The sequence below is a fragment of the Gossypium arboreum genome, chromosome 13 (assembly GCF_025698485.1).
Source record: "Gossypium arboreum isolate Shixiya-1 chromosome 13, ASM2569848v2, whole genome shotgun sequence".
In the NCBI taxonomy this organism is placed as follows: Eukaryota; Viridiplantae; Streptophyta; class Magnoliopsida; order Malvales; family Malvaceae; genus Gossypium; species Gossypium arboreum.
In genome coordinates, this window is record NC_069082.1 from 6,339,956 (window position 1) to 6,352,104 (window position 12,149).

A 12,149-nucleotide genomic window follows, 5' to 3' on the forward strand; every position below is an offset into this window, starting at 1 on the left:
TGAGGGTGATTCAAACCTCCCTAATTTTAGGGAGGATGACAAGGGAAAGGAGAATTATTAGGGTAATTTTCAAAATGAAAATTTCATCAAGGAACTTGGCATTAATCTAAGAATAAATTTAGCATAAAAATTCAGTTTTAGGCAAGATGGGCTGACATCTTCGATGGTAGACAAGGAAGTAATTGTTGATGATATGAGGTTAGATATGGAAGAAAGCTCGATTGAATTGGTGGATGGAAAGAAAATACCTAGAGTTGATTCGATTGTTTTTAGTGTTTCTAAACATAAGCCTTGAGACATAAGTTGTAATGACATTTTTTAACCCGAAATTAACGCTTCCAATAGCTTTATTTCACCCTTAACAAGCATAAATGTCCGTAAACTTATTTTTTAGTATAAATACTCTTCAAGAATACTTCCAAATATACGAGAACAATATCCAAATTTAAAGATCAAAAGAAAAATCTTCAAATCTTCATTTTTTTTCATTTCTCCTGTAAATATTTTTTGAAGAGATTAATGTCAAATTTTTTATCATTCACATATCCTTGCATTTAGAATTCAAAGTGGTAAACTTCCACCTTCCTAGAGGTTGTTGTTATTCGTTTTCCATTTTGCTATTTATAAATTGTGAGAGTTTTAGTTAAGTCATAAAAGCTAAAAAGGGTTTAATTTAGCCAATGAGAAAGGGGAAGGGTTCTATATAAACTTTAAGAAAAGAAAAAAAACTAGTCTTGTAAAGGTTATACCTTTTCCTCCTTAGTGGTAGTGTAACACCCCTAACTCGTATCCGTCGCCGGAGCAGGATTACGAGGTATTACCTATCAATACACATCACTTAACATACAAAACTTATACATTTATGCATTCATAATTAAATGCCATTTAACACAACCATATTGTCCCTTATAAGGATTTACGAGTCCTTAAACATGCTTTAGAAATGGTTCGAGACTAAACCGATAATATATGAAAAATTTGAAATTTTAGAAAAATTTCCAACATGTAGGGACCACACGCCCGTGTGAACAGGCCGTGTGCCTCACATGGCTAGTAGACATGCCCGTGTTTTAGGCCATGTGGAAACAGGGCATACATATTGACTTGTATCACACGGCCAAAGACACGCCCGTGTGCCAGGCCGTATGAAAACTAGAGAGTATACTAACTTATGCAACACGGCCAAGTCACACGTTCGTGTGCTAGGCCGTGTGCCAAATTAGTGGTACATTGACTTGTATTGTAACATCCTAAACCCAGCCTAGGAGTTTAGACCGAACTCAGGATGCTACATTGATCACCAAAGTGATCATGGGAAATTTTTTTACAAAACCAGTCGGCCTTCATTTTATTTCTAAAAACCATCCATATCTTTACGAAACAAAAACATTTAATCGTTTAAAGATCTTTCGATAAGGTTACCATTAAGTATGAAAAATAAATAGAATAAATGTATGAATGAAAATCTAAAGTGGAAACTGTACCACAATCTTAAAAACCTTACAGTTCAAAATTAACCAAATAACATAATTGTAGCAGAAAACAAAACTGTAAATTTAATGTTTACGATATTGCCCGAGACCTCTACATACTGAGTCCATCAACAGAATCCAGAACTGTACCTAAAAGGGGAACAGAAGAGGGGGTGAGCTACACGAGCTTAGTGTGATATCAAAACCGTTTAACTACAGAATCAGATACAAAAAGCCAAAAAACAGTTCAAAAGCAGAACATACTTACATCACTATACAAATTCAGATGGTAGGCTCAAAACAGAAGTTCCGACAATTATTACAATTCGAGCCACAACAATTCACAAACAGTCACAAGTACTATCAGTCAGACAAAACATTAAGAGTTCACGAAGTACACACCGACATAGGTACTTTTCAGTCAATCGATACAGTTAGACCAATACATATGAATTCTGTTCAGTTATAAAACCCACCCGTCCAGCCAACACACCACTCCATCCCCCATCATTCCTCATAAGAGCTGTGTGAGCTCATCCAACAATCACACCACATAGGACCTCGTAAGGCTCATCCATCCCTGCACTCCAATAATGTCCACGACCCTTAGGGTATTGAGACTGCCCATGCCCCTTTGGGTATTGGGGCTATCAGTAAGTTGTACAATGCCATGCGGTAAACCGCATTACAGATATGCAGTATGAACTGCCAAATTAGATAGTGGTACGTAGCGTAGCTAACGTATATGCGGTATAGTGCAATGCGGTAATTCGCTGTACCGTTAGATTGCAGTAAAATTGCCAATTCTGTTAATGGTACGTAGTGTAGCTAATGTACATGCGGTACAGTACAATGTGGTAATTCGCTATACTGATATCAGTAAAGTCCACGACCCTCAGGGTATTAGGACTGCCCACGACCCTCTGGGTAATAGGGGCTATCAACCAGCAGATCAGCTGCCAGTTCAGTTCAGTCAATCTTCCTTCTCTTTAAAATCCCACCTAAAATACTTCATGCACATGAATGTGTGTATGCAGTCAAACATACAAAACGAAACAACAATTTCAAACAATCATTCAAAACCAGTCACTCACATCCTGTCAGTCAGTTACAGAATCAGATATGTGCACACTTATAACTCAAATTCAATATCAAGCTTATCACACAATCAATCACAAATACACACATATCAAGTTCAAATAAGAGTTATAATTACCCTCAGTAAAGCTCAGTCGAGGGTTGGAACACACAGAGTTGCGATTACACTTAAATTTGACCTAGAATCATTAATTGGCGAGTTAGGGTCACACGCCCGTGTGGAGCAATCCAGGCCGTGGGGGTCCAAACTCCCGTGTGAAGGGTAGCACACGGCCGTATGAACAGGCCGTGTAACTCACTGTCCAATTTCGCTAAAATAATGTGCAGGGCAGACATGGCAGTGTGAGGATCTCACATGCCTGTGTGCCCACTAGACACGACCATGTATCTTAAAACACACGCCTGTGTGAGATCTTTAAATCCCCAATCCAGTTACACGACCGTGTGACACCAAAGCTCATAATCTCTAATTCCCAAACCCACATGTCGTATACCCAAGGGACACGGGCGTGTGAGAAATGATAAAATCCCTGAGTCGGCCACACGACCGTGTGGCACCCAATTTGGCCTGAAAACCCTAATGCCCAATTTCACACGGCCATGTGGATTGACACACGCCCGTGTGGCCGTCGGGGTAGTCATGAAACCACCCTAAAACAGCCCCAAAACCACTATTTCAGCCACCAGATTCATCCCCAACCTTTGCCTTATCAACATATATCAAAAAGTGACAATTTCTCATCACTCCCGTCGATTAAAAACATGAAACCAATGGTTTAGCCTATGGTCAAGAAAAACTGAACATAAACTTTGCAAAAAGAAAATAAAATAGTGTAGTAACAGTGTCAATCCTACACTTGAATCGACAATGAAGAAGACGACAGTTAAGCAGAAATCCCCGATGCCAAAATTAAAAAAAAAAGGTAGAACAGAAAGAAAATAAAAACCCAGAAAAGAACGTCCAGCCAAAAGAGAATAAGCAAAATAAAATAAAAATCAAAATAACTTAAAATATAATAATAATAATAATAATAATAATAATAATAATAATAATAATAATAATAATAATAATAATAATAATAATAATAATAATAATATAACATAATAGGTTATAAATTCTAACTAAAAACCAAATACTATTTAACAAAATAAAATTTAAAATATCCCTCACAGAACGCATTCACAAGGACTCAAACCCAGAACCTTGTGGTATACTAACACTCCACTTACCCACCAGGCCAGTAGGCCCATTTTGTCACTAAATTTCACAACTAAACACATATGTGTAGCCTTATCATTGTCCCTATGCTCAAATCCCAAAACTTATAGGCCCAAAATTCGGGGCGTTACATGTACCACATGGACAGTCACACGTCTGTGTGTAAGACCATGTGGAGCATACTGATTCATTTAATATCATTATCAGGGGACACACGGCCGTATAATATGACTGTGTATCACACACGGTTGAGACACACGCCCGTGTGGATAAAAATAGGCTATTTGCAAAGCCATTATGCCACCCTATTTTCACATGTATACACAAGCATAAATGGTAACACTTTTACAAACCAATTGGCAGCCATTCCATAATATTTCATACACAAATGATATCATTTTCTCATAGTATTCAAATACTTAGCTAATATCATACATTTCCCATTCATAAGCCTACCATATAGCAAAACACATTTGCATATTTCAATTCCATTAACTAATTGCCAAAACATACCAAAACATAATAACAAGTTTAGCCAAATCACATGGCTTAGACTTATAACACAAAATGTACTAAAATCACAATCTCAAGTGACCATAATTATCACCATTATAATTAGCCTACACATGCCATATTTACATATAACCACAAGTTCAAAAGTACCAATTAGCAATTGGATAGTGTAATGTATAACTCCGACTTATCCGAAATGAGCAGCTATCGAACCTCTATAAAACATGGAAAAGAAACAGAGTAAGCTTTTTAGCTTAGTAAGCCCGTATAATTCAGAACTAAACTTACCATTTATACATAATCAAGGCAATAATTAAAGTGTATTCAATTCAATTACCAATTACCTAAACACAAACATTCATCACAAGTTAGTCATCTAAACACATGAAATCATCCATATTCTCAATGTATATGCTCAATACATTGTATCGTATCAAATTCACATATATCATGAACATCATTTGTAACATTTTACTTTCAATCGTATAACAGTAATTCGTTCGTATAAACAATACTTTACCAAATCACAGAATTTATGCCTGTTAAACCTATTAGAATCTCGAGGGATACTCGGGTAAAATACAATACATATAAATCTGTAATCCGTCAATTCCTTATCATTTTCTGCTCTTTCGAGATATGAACAATAAGCTCCTCCTGAGCTGATGGACAGTAAGCTCCATTGAGTTGAAATAGTAAGCTCTAACGAGTTAAAATAGTAAGCTCTAAAGAGTTGATATATCAGTAAGCTCATACGAGCTGAGGTGAGTCCACAACACATGCAGGATCTCAACCAAAATGGTAACCCTAGTGACATGTCACTCGTATCCTACAAATTCTTACGGTTCAAACGGGGCTCGGTAACAAATAAACTATATCGATAAGGCATTCACATTCCAAATATATCAACTACTCAATTATACACATTCATTACAATTATTTCAAGTATTTAAAAGTTTGATTTTAATTATATGAACTTACCTCGAGTTGTTCGGATAACAAATATCGGCTAATCGTCAACTTTTCCTTTTCCCCGATCTAAACTCGATCTCAGTTTATCTTGATCTATATAATATCAAATTAAGCTTATTTAATAAACTATTTATTCAATTTAATCCAAAACACATATTAGGGCTATTTACACATTTGCCCCAAGACTTTCACATTTTTATAATTTAGACCTTTTCACATAAAATTGCAATTTCATGCAATTTAGTACATTTACATGCTTAGCCGAATTTACCACATGTTACTAGCAGCCCTTATTTTCAATTTATTTACACTTTTACCACCTAATTTTACATTTTCTCAATTTAACCCCTTTTTGACATTTTTGTCAAAAATCACTTTACAAAACTAGTAAATCTATCAATAAAACTTCATAATCTATCATCAATCATCAAATTACTCAAGTATTCAACAATGGAAACATGTTAAATCTTCAAAAATTTCAAAATCTAAGGTACGGGCTAGCTAGAATACAAAGCAACGATCTCAAAAACGTAAAAATCATTAAAAACCTGTCAAAATACACACCTAATTGAAGAATTTATGATTGCCGAATGAAGAACCCTATATTAGCTTTTTCTTCTTTCAATTTTGGTGGTAAATAAAGATGAACACTATCTTTTTATTATTTAGTTTTTATTTATCTTATGTTAATAACCAATTTACAATTATACCCTTAATTAATAACCATTTAAAACATCTAAAATGTGTCCATATATGTCCATTAATGTTTTAAGTGGTTTAATTACCATTTAAGGCCATCATATTTAAAATTCAAAGCTATTTGATACCTTTAACTAATAGAACATGCATTTTGCATTTTATGCGATTTAGTCCTTTTTATCGAATTAAGCATTCAAATAGTAAAATTTCTTTACAAAACTTTCACATAATAATTCTATCATTCTGTAAAATTTAATAAAATAATAAAATAAATATTTTAACCTCAGATTCATGGTTCCAAAACCATTGTTCTGATTTGACTCAAAAAGGGCTGTTACAACTCTCATCCCTTAGGGATTTTCGTCCCTGAAAATCTTACCGGTAAATAGGTTAGGTTACTGTTTTCATATAGCTTCCTCAGGTTCCCACATAGCTTCCTCGATCCCGTGTTTATGCCAGAGAACCTTTACTAGAGCTATGCGCTTATTATCAATTCTCTAATTTCACGAACTAAAATCCTGATCGGTTCTTCGCTATATGTCAAATCAGCCTGTATCTCAACATCTACCAGAAAAATCACATGTGATAGATCGGATCTGTATCAACATAGCATAGAAACGTGAAAGACATTATGAATCTTTTCAAGTTCTAACGGTAAAGCTAGTCGATACGCCACTGGCCCTATTCGTTCAATAATCTCATACGGCCCTAGAAATGCAGATTTAACTTCTCTTTACGATCTAATCAAAGAACCTTTTTCTATGGTGACACCTTTAGAAACACTCGGTCCTCAACTTGAAACTCAATTTCTTTACGTTTCAAATCTGCGTAGGATTTTTGTCGATCTGAAGCTGCTTTTAAACTGTCGCAAATCATTTTCACTTTTTCTTTAGTTTCTCTGATCAATTCAACCCCGTGAATCTTTTTCTCACTCAATTCAGTCCAGTATTGCGGAGTTCAACATTTGCGACCGTATAAAGCTTTGTCTGGTGCCATCTTTATAATCGTTTAAAAACTGTTATTATACGCGAATTTAACTAAAGGTAAGTATTTTTCCCAATTGCCCTCAAACTCTAGAATACAATATCTCAACATGTCTTCGAGAATCTGAATAACTCTCTTAGTCTGACTGTTAGTCTGAGGATGAAAAGCAGTACTGAAATTCAACTTTGTACCTAGGGTTTCTTGCGATTTCTTCCAGAATCGCGATGTGAATCTCGGATCTTTATCAGAAATAATAGATAATGGCACTCCGCGTAACCGAACAACCTCAAAAATGTACAATTCAACTAATCTTTCAACTGAGTGATCTGTACGTATCAGTATGAAATGAGCAGATTTTGTTAGTTGATCAATGACAACCCAGATAGAGTCTTTCTTTTTCGGAGTTAAAGGCAATCCTGGCACAAAATCTATTGTAACTCTTTCTCATTTCCATTCAGGAATCATCACAGGCTGCAGTAAACCTGATGGCACTTGATGCTCAGCTTTGACTTGCTGAGAAATCAAACATTTAGAAACAAACTCTGAGATATCTCGTTTCATGCCTTGCCACCAGTAAAACTGTTTCAAATCGTTGTACATTTTGGTACTTCCTAAATGAACAAATAAGTAGTTATGGTGTGTTTCGTGTAAAATCTTCTGAATGAATTCTGAATTTCTCGGTATGCAGATTCTATTCCAAAACCTTAAACAATCATCGGTTCTAATCTGGAACTTTGAATCAGGGATGTTCTCACATTGAATTCGTTTAACTTGCAATTCACGGTCATCTTTCTGAGCTTCATAGATTTGTTGAAGAAATACCGACTTAGCTTTTAATTAAGCTAAAATAGACCCATCATCACAAATAATCAACTGGGTATTCATTGCTCGTAATTCGAACAAAGATTTTTGGCTCAGGGCATCAGCCACAATATTAGCTTTTTCCGGGTGATAATTAATTACAAATTTATAATCTTTCAATAATTCGAGCCATCTTCGTTGTTGTAGATTCAAATCTTTCTATGACATAAAATATTTTAAGCTTTTGTGATCCGTATAAATGTGGCATTTTTCACCGTATAAGTAGCGTCGCCAAATTTTCAATGCGAATACAATTGCAGCCAACTCTAAGTCATGTGTCGGATAGTTTTTTTCATGCGGTTTCAATTGTCGAGAAGCATAACCTATAACTTTTCCTTGTTGCATTAGAACACACCCTAAACCGTTTAATGACGCATCAATATAAATCACAAATTCCTTTCTCAATTCCGGTTGAACCAAAACTGGTGCTTCAGTTAACAGTACTTTCAACTGTTCGAAACTCTGCTGACATTTTTCTGACCATTCAAATTTCACATCTTTTTAAAGTAGTCGTGTCATCGATGTCTCAATCATCGAGAATCTTTTCACAAATCTTCTGTAATAGCCCGATAAGCTGATAAACCATAATTTATACTTATTTTTACCCCATGTTTAACGCATTTTATGGATGATTTCCCATTAGAATTGGTGAATTCGATGCTCCTAATGCTTTAATTTCATGTTTTATACTTAGGAGAGCATAAGAGAGCGAAAGGAACGAGAAACAGGCCAAAAATAGAGAAAAATGGGCCAAAGTACGAATTCAGCATGGCCTGGACCTCCTCACACGGGCAGACAACATGGCCGTGTCAATTTGGCAGATTTGAAACACGACTCACACAGACGTGTCAGACGGGTGTGTCCCTGCCGAGCCCAAGTTGAGTCCAATTCGAAAAGGCCAATTTTGAGGGCTTCTAGGCGTTCTAAAGCCTATAAATACACCCTAGAGGAGGAAAGTAAGGGGGACACATAGAGAGGAAGGAATGAATTACTCGAAGAAAGCCAATTGATCCATCTCATAAGCCGGTTTCATCATCAATAGACTGAAGATCTCTCCTCAACTTCCCTTCAGGAGTTTTCGGTTTTCTTTATGTTTTGTATTCGTTATTCTTCTGAGATGTTTTCCTTTTTAGTTATGAACTAAATCCCCTAAATACCTAAAGGGAATGAAACCTAAGACGAATCTTGTTATTATTTTCTAAATTGTATGATAAATATTTAACTTGTTCTTAATTATGTGTTCTTAATTCTTGTTTTGATATCCCAGGATACTGATTCAAGATAAGCTCTTATTCAGAGGAGGATAGACCTTGTCTAAGAGTACATTTTTCATAATTAAGCCGAGTTGATTGCGCGCCTAGACATAGGGTGAGAAGATTTTGCCGGATTAGGGTGAAACCTAATAAGGGGATCCATAGATCGAGTTAATGCAACCCTAGGGTGTTAATTAGAGAAAAGTCTCAATTATTCAATCTAGGGATTAGACGTTATTAGTCTTAAATAGAGATAATAACATAACTTAGGGATCTCTACGGAATAAGTTAAATGAATAAATCGTCCGATTCGGAGCTAGAATAACAAGTACAGTCTAGATGGATTTTTCCTTAGGTATTGTCTTAATTCAATCGTTTTCCAAAAGTAATCCCCCAATTCCATTCTCTATGAATTCTTAGATTAGTTAATTATTTAGTTTAAACAAAACCACCTTATTTTTAGGCTAGATAATAAAAAGACAGTCATTACTAGTACTTTTAGTTTCTTTGGGTTCGACAATCCGGTCTTGCTAAAACTATACTACTGTTCAATAGGTAACTTGCCTACATCGCGATAATAGTTAGTTTCAAGAACGATTAATTATAAATATATAAAACTTATCACACAAAATCACGCGATCAAGTTTTTGGCGCCGTTGCTGGGGAACTAAGATATTAGGAATGCTCAATTTTTATTACTTTAGCCATTTATTTTTCTTACAATTTGATTTTATTTATTATTATTATTATTATTTATTAATTTACTTTTTCTTTCTCTTGGTAGGTTTTTATAGTTTATGACTAGAAGAAACCTGTTAGGACCACTACTCTTTGACGAAGAAATTGATTGCATAGTTCGCAGAAACCAAAGAAAAATAAGGTGAAGCTTAAGATACACAGAGAATGAGCAAGAGGACGATACTCAACCCCCAAACAAAGAGATGGCTGAAAACCAAGACAATCAGCTACCTCCTGTAATTGCGGTTAATCAAAATCCTACTCCAAGCACTATGTATGATTATGCTAAACCTTCTTTAACATGAACTGAATCGAGCATTGTTAGACCTGCTGTAGCTGCAAATAATTTTAAATAGAAACCGAACACAATTCAAATGATACAACAGTTTGTTCAGTTTGATGGTTTGCAGGACGAAGATCCCAACGCTCACTTAGCAAACTTTTTGAAACTATGTGATACATTTAAAATCAACGGCGTTTCTGATTATGTCATACGTCTTCGGTTGTTTCCCTTTTCATTGAGGAACAAAGCTAACTAGTCGTTGAACTCGTTACCATGAGGGTCAATCACTACTTGGGAATAAATGACTGAAAAATTTCTATTAAAATATTTCTTGTCGGCTAAAACGGCCAAATTACGTAATGATGTCTCTTCGTTTGTGCAAATGGACTTAGAAACGCTTTACAATGTATGGGAAAGATACAAGGACTTAGTGAGAAGGTGCCTTTACCATGGGTTATCGCTTTGGCTTCAGGTTCAAACATTCCATAATGAACTGAATCCTTCGACTCGACAAATGGTTGACGCAGCTACTAACAGAACCATTAATAATAAAACACCTGAAGATGCTTATGAGTTTATAGAGGAGATGTCACTGAATAACTATCAGTGGCAAGTAATGAGGACTAAGCCAACTAAAACAGTAGGCATTTATAATGTCGATTCAGTTACTATGCTGTCCAACCAAGTATAACTTCTAAATAAAAAGATTGATGGTTTTCTTAGTTCTTCACAGGTTCACCCAGTAATGCAGTGCGAAGCAAGTGGTGGTGGAACTAGCCATTCGGAATACCAACCTTATGGCAACAACATGGATAACGAGCAGTTAAATTACATAGGTAATAATCCTCAATCTCAAAACAATCCATATAGTAACACTTACAATGCAGGTTGGAGGAACCACCTAAATTTCTCGTAGGGCGGTCAAGGAAATCAAAGACCATAGCATCCCCTGGGTTTTCAACAGCCACCCTATCAACAGGAAAAGAAACTGAACCTTGAAGAGATGCTCACAAAGTTTATCTCTTGTATCAAACCTGCTTTGAGATCAAACAAAGACAAAAATCAACAAGTGTTAATCCAAGGGCTCGAAACTCAGATAGGCCAGCTTTCTAAACTAGTCTCTGAACGACCACAAGGTAGCTTGCCAAGTAATACTGAACCCAACCCAAGGGAACAACACAACGCAATTAATATTTAAAATGACGAAGGAATCGTTGAGCCTGAGCCAGAATCGAGGCAAGAAACTGTGGTAAGCAAAGGTCAATGTGAGGTAGCTCATAATAAAAACAAATCAATGAATGTCAAATATAAACCTCGTGTGCCATACCCTAACGCGAAAAGGAAAGACCGCTCGGATAAACAATTTGGTAAATTCCTTAAACTCTTAAAAATATTACATATTAACTTACCTTTTATTGAAGCCCTATCGCAGATGCCAAACGCAATGAAATTTTTAAAGGAGCTTTTAGCAAATAAGTGGAAGTTGGACGAGGCATCGCATGTGGAGCTAAACACAGTTTGCTCAGCTATTCTCCAAAATAAACTACCCAACAAACTAAAAGATCCAGGGAGTTTTACAATTCCTTGCTTAATTGGTAGTTTAGATGTTAATAATGCATTAGCTAATTTAGGGGCTAGTATTAACGTCATGCCTTACAAAATGTTCAAACAATTAGGTCTCGGGAAACCCAAAAAGACTAGGATGAGCATTCAATTAGCAGACAAAATTATAAGATTTCCTAAGGGTATTATTGAAGATGTGCTAGTTAAAATCGATAAATTTATATTTCCCGTTGACTTCATTGTTTTAGACATAGAGGAAGATAGCAACACTCCTTTGATCTTAGGAAGGCCCTTTTTAGTAGCTGCTAAAATGATTATTGATGTTGGCACAAGTGAACTCACACTTCGTGTGGGAGACGAAACAATCACTCTTCAAGCTCGCAATTCTAGCAACACACTGAAAATTGAAGGTGATCGTTTAACCTATTCTACTAAAACTGACAATATGGTACAACCTTCTTTGCACGAAATAAGTCTGAAGGCAGCACATGAGC